The 6000-nt window shown below is 41.1% G+C and overlaps 1 protein-coding gene across 1 annotated transcript in view; it reads left to right on the top strand.

The window, feature by feature from the left end:
- The window catches only part of skia (v-ski avian sarcoma viral oncogene homolog a), a 63327-nt gene that overhangs the window by 35781 nt on the left and 21546 nt on the right, over nucleotides 1-6000 (top strand). The gene's annotated exons all lie outside the window — the stretch shown is intronic.

A 6000-nucleotide genomic window follows, 5' to 3' on the forward strand; every position in this document is an offset into this window, starting at 1 on the left:
TTTACATTTTGTGCTTCATTTTATTTCAACCTCCCCACCTCTTCTGTTCCTTTCCACCATCTCTTTTCCTGGTGTGGAAAACGCTCTCCTCTGAGCCAAGATACAGGCAATGAGAACAGCAGGAAACACGCCCCTCTCGCCTTGCTCGGAGACCGCGAACACTGGAAGGGAGAAAGTGAGGATATGAGAGTGTCCGAGAGTGGAAGAGACAGGGGAACCTTAGGGGAGGCATGTCAGTGGAAAATCCTGGGTCTTGCCAACTCATGCTGGTACATCCTACTCCTCATCCACACACCCCCAACCCCGCTGTAACTTCCCCCCTTCTCTCTCTCTCTCTCTTTGCTGAGAGGTAGCTGCCTTCTTCCGATTTTTCTCACTCAGGTTTTTACAGAGCACAAACTGCATCACAGGCTGACTGGGGAAATATAAAAGCGGAAGCCTCAGCCAAGCCAAGGAACGCACTTTTGAGTCAATGTGGAAAATTATGCAAAGCTTCTTTTTCCCTTGAATGCTTTCCTTATACATGATTGTGAATGGCAGTTTAAGTAAGCCTTTCTGTCATTGAAAAGTTGTGATTGTGTCGCTTTGAGATGCACTTCTGAATCAGTAGGAATGGGAGAGATCATGGCTAAATTAATGATACTACCTTGTCTATCATTTCCATACATTTCCTGTTGTGACACTGATGACGACGATGTTGCACTTTTTTGTCCCTTTTTGGCCTGTGAATAAAAGCATTTGGCAAGAAATCTACGATTGTGTGTGCGAGCTTCTGTTTCTTGTTGGAAATTGTTATAATTTTTGGAGCTTACGCACCAAAGTATTTTTCATTTGAGAATTTCTTCAGTATTTGGCGTGGACGTTTCACTGCTTTTTTGCTGATCTTTTGTTACATGAATTTCCTGTTGAAAGAAAGAAACAAAAGAATTAGAGAGTGAACTAAATATTCTTCTCCATTCTGTATCTTTAAACACATAATATTAACAGCGCCACAGACAAAGCAAGATGTCACAGAGAATGGTTTGTGGCGAGAAAAGCAACACTTTACGAAATGTTGTTTTGTAATGTAGCTGTGGACTTGGACCAGTAATACGGCGGTTAGAAATCTCAAACACACACACACACACACACTCTCGCAAATCCCTTAGCATGCGGAAGTTATGAAGCCAGAGTCAATTGGCTGTATTGGTATTTTTAAGCTTCTTAACAGTGCGTGACCTTTCACCTCGTAGTCTATGGATTGAACTTAACATCAAACACTCTACACACTCTGCTAAGGACGGATAGATACACTCTACCTTGTCTGCATGCAGACTTACGCATATAGGCATTGCTGCGAGAATTCAGCCATCAAATGCATCTGTCAAGTCCAGAGAGAACAATGTGTTTCATTGGGAAAGCCTGTGGAAATGTAGTACCTCTTGACATCCGTCATCTTTTCCATCTGCGGGCTAAACGCTTATGTAACCAAGACAAATATCCATTTTTGTGGGTTTTGTCATTGAAAGTGGGTTTGAAACAAAAAAAGGCCAGTTTTCTGGTTGAATGCATGCTCAAAATTGTGTTAGCATTCAGGAAGGTTAACCGCACCGTTCAAACTGAATTTACACCCTCGCGTGGCGTCAGTGATTTCATCTTTTATATTCCTTATATTTCTTGCGCACGCTCTCGTTTCATGCGCAACCTCATCATACAAATATTAACGATCCCCAGGAGTTTGGGAATGACGTCTGTGTTCGGAACTGTATCCTTTAGAACTGGCTGAGCTGAACATGAGAGTGAAAAACAGAGAGAGGGAGAGAGAGGAATAACAGGACTGGATGATAGATTTGATTTGGTTCTGTTTGTAGAGCTGGAGTTTGGCTTAGGCAGACTGTTATGTCGGTTTCCATGGAGAAAAACACTCGCTCTGCCAGACACTGAAGAGTACAAGAACGAAAGAAGCAAACTGAGAGAGAAGGGGAGCAAAAGAAAACGCAAGTCGGAAAAAAAGACAAAAGTCTATCCAAGAATTTCTAGGGTGTGGAGACGGACAGTGTATCTCGCAGTGCTGAAAGATGAATAATGTGCAGACGCACTGTCTCGCGCACATTCTTTTTTATTCGACGCCCCCAAAATATGCTAATATGAAATGTTAATGAAACAAGATAAAAGGATAGGAAAGTTTCTTTTCCTTCTCTCCCCTCCGCCGTTTCTCTTCTGCTCCTCTCACATGATGCATATGCTCTGCGTATGACACGCTATCTGTCTCTTTTATGAGGTGAGTTACAACTCGCTCCTGTCTGTCTTCATGAATGAGGGATGAGACCCATTAGCAAAGGCAGAAAGAGAGAGAAAAGGAGAGATAGAGCTCTGAGAGGGATGATTGATGCTTTGAGTTTTATTCGACAGATTGAACTGAGGCAAAGGTCAACTTTTAAAGAGAGCAAGGCTCTAGAACCCAAGGCACTTTCATAATTACTGTGTGTTTTAGTGTGTGTGTGTGTGTGTGTGTGTGTGTGTGTGTGAGAAAGAGAGAGAGAGTCACTCGTCTCCTAGAGTAGGAAATTAGTTTTACTGTAGGTTTTTTAATTTAAGGGGGATTTGGTAGGGGGGATGTGAACATTTGGGCACATGTTTGCATGGAAGAGCTTTGCGATATATCAGATATTCATGCTATATATGATTTGCTTGCAATCTAAAGTTAAGAATTATTGTGTCCATCAGAATGATTTTAATGTTCCTTAAGGCTTTTCTAGTGACAATCGAGTTCCAGTGGGTTAAGACAGAGAGTGTCTCTGATTTTTAGTTTGAGAGATGAGGCAAATGAATCACTGAATCTGAGTTCCAAATCGATCCCTTGAAAAGGACTATGCATTTACATGAAATTAATCTGTTGAAATTGCCTGTTTCAATTAAGTGATTTGAAACTCTGATTCGACGTTTCATTTAAATTATTTTCATACGTTTTTTATATTTTAAAATATTTTATTAAAGATTACATGTTGGTAAAAATCGCTGTTTATTACTGTGTAGTTATAAATGAAAATGATTAAATACCATTTTGCCTTACATGTATATGATGATTCTTCATCTGCAAGATATATTGCCCAGATGTAGTAGGTGGGTGGGTGCTGATCGGTGATTTTGTAAGGCCGTCTTTTTTCTTTCTCAGTCACAGTCTAAGCTTTCGTTCTGCCTCACCAAAGACTTTCGAAAGACAGATTTACATTAAACAAATACGCAGACACGCAGATGTACAGTTGGACACGCCTCTACTTCAGAGAGCGGCTGAGAAAGAAAGAAAGACCTGTCCCTTTTTTTCTGCTCGGATTTGTGAATGAGGGAAAGGAATTTCCATCTTCGTGTCTGTACGTGCACGTCCGCTATCAGATTATCGTCTCAAGGCTCAGGTGTGCTCAGGTATGCAGCGGCCCTGCATTGGACTTGAGCAATGCCAACACGATCATGCCCACCTTTAGAGGCAGGTGCACACAAACAAACACACAGCAGACAAGCTCACACACATCTACGAGGCTGGCACTCCCTTTAACTACACTAATCTCTTGACACACAGACATAAGCACGCACTGAAGGCCGCTCTTTGGTTGGCGCTGTGATGGGAATTGCTATAGTAACGTCAGTGGCACGGTAGAGCTGGCAGGATTTTGTTTGCGCGGACGCATGGGAGAATTGCTCTCGTCTGGACCCTTATGTTTTGGTCAGTGGATTAAGATCACATCTTGGATAACGTTGCCATTTTTGGCTTTGCTTCGAAGTTTCGTCTAGTGCATGTTTCTGTGTGCGTGATAGTTTAGTCTGCAAAAGAGGTATGAAAAATATCTTCTTCAGATCAGCCTTTGTTCTGCGTTTCGAAAGAAACATAGCTGAATCTAGCTTACTATTTTTAGCAAATCTGCCCTAATAACATTATAGTGGCAAAAACATTCTCAGAATTTGTCTGTTCACACTAAAACGTAAAATGCAAACGTAACAAAACCCACAGCCACATGTTGATATTTAAAGAACATCTAATTTAAAAAACATAATTTTTTACACATTTTACATTGTTGCAGCACCTCTCTTCCCAGTCTGTCAATAACGTCTCTATGAAGCCCCAGCTTCCGAAATGTGCAATGTGCTCTGATTGGTCGGTTGGACCAGTGCGTTGATTGGTCAACCGCTTCCAGCGTGTTTCGGAAAAGTCACACCCCTTACCATAACCGCTAGTTTCGACACACTACTAATGCAACTCAACCAGGCCTCGAATATTGTGGCATGGAAGAAAACTCAAGACTACAATCAAGGCGGTTCAGGGAGTTCAGAAAAAGTTCTTACTGATATAGAGAGTAATGGAATGGAATGGACTTTACCGCTTTGCAACTTTGAAAATGTAAAAAAGCATAATAGGTCCTCTTTAATATACAGTTATGCGGATACAGATTTGACCAATGATATTTCACTATGGGTGCGGCTACCGAGCTCGATACCAAACAACTGACAAAACATCCTATTACTTAGTACAAAAACCATTTACATGCAAATAACGTCTTGTATTTTTATTATGTCATGTCTAGCCAGGACACAGATCAGCATACGTTAGACTGCTTCATAACTTTTCATCTAACTACTTTGTGTATATTTTTCCTCATTTCATCCACAGAATATTTCATGTATACGTAGCAATTCATGCAACTCCAGGCAAATGAAGCGCTAAAAGATTCTTGCGCTTTTAAGCAGACTGTGTTCGGGGAATGCAAGTGTGGATGAAGTGAATGAATAACTGAAATGTGTTTTCTGATAGGGGTGAGGATGGGGTCAGTGCTTCCTTATTCTGTGCCGTTACAGTGACAGACAGACTTTCCTGCATTGACACATTCTTCAGTAAAATTGCTCTTTCTGCCACCGCTGATTGCACGCACACACACACACCCAAATACACACACACACACGATGAGGAAAGCGAGATTGTTCTCGCTGAGGAAATAGTCATCTTCCTGTCTGCGCGCTAAACGGTTAGGAGAAACGTGTGTCTTCAGAATTACGGTACAATGGCAGGTTTAATTGACCTGCTCATGGTTTGTCCTAGACATCATTTAACCAGGTCACACACTTGGGTGTCAAATGACTTGAGCTGCCATGACGTCTTTAATCGAAGTAGTTATTACCAATCTAATAATGTCACTCTTAATCATGATGACTTGTTCTCAGTGTAAACACAACAATTGATTATTGGTGTCATATTTGTCTAAGATTAGTGCCTAGTTATAAAAACCAAGCCTGTCAAACCTGAACCATAAAGACAACTTTCTACCTGCTAAAAAAGGATTTATGACCACGTGGCTTCCCTTACATTTGCCTACATAAAAAAAATGTACATTCAATGTTCATAACCTGTGTTAAACATGAGGTTAAACAGAACCACCCAGACTGAGATATTTTCTCTCTCTCTCTCTCTCTCTCTCTCTCTCTCTCTCTCTCTCTCTCTCTCTCTCTCTCTCTCTCTCTCTCTCTCTCTCTCTTTCAGTCTGTCTGAACATGTTTGCAGTAAATTGTCTCTCCCCTCCGGCAGTCACATAAAACCAATCCTTTTTAATTAAGACCAACTCCAGTGAGAAAAGTGCCAAGCTTTTTTCCCTTTCCTATTTTTTTCTCTTTTTTTAACCACAACATCCTGTCTTTTTACCCCTCTCTTTCTCTCCTCCTCCTCCTGCTTCTTTTTTTTCATTGCTGTTATTTCTTTAACACCTCCCCTCATCAAGGAGGAGAGCATTAGTGTCTGTCTCTCACCCTTCATGTTTGTTTTGATGCAGACCAGATGGAATCAGGATCTTCTGTGACCCCCGACCCACTCGGCGCTTGCTTTTTCTTTACATCTCTTCCTTTTTTCCCCCTGCTCTACTTTTTTTCTTTTTCTGTTAGCCAAATGATGTGTGGATTGGGGTATGAATGGTAGCAATATGTCCTAATCAAAGTTAAAAGAATCCTTAATCATATCTGCCAATATTTCTAGTGATCACA

The sequence above is a fragment of the Abramis brama genome, assembly GCF_963993115.1.
Source record: "Abramis brama genome assembly, chromosome: 16".
Taxonomy (NCBI): domain Eukaryota; kingdom Metazoa; phylum Chordata; class Actinopteri; order Cypriniformes; family Leuciscidae; genus Abramis; species Abramis brama.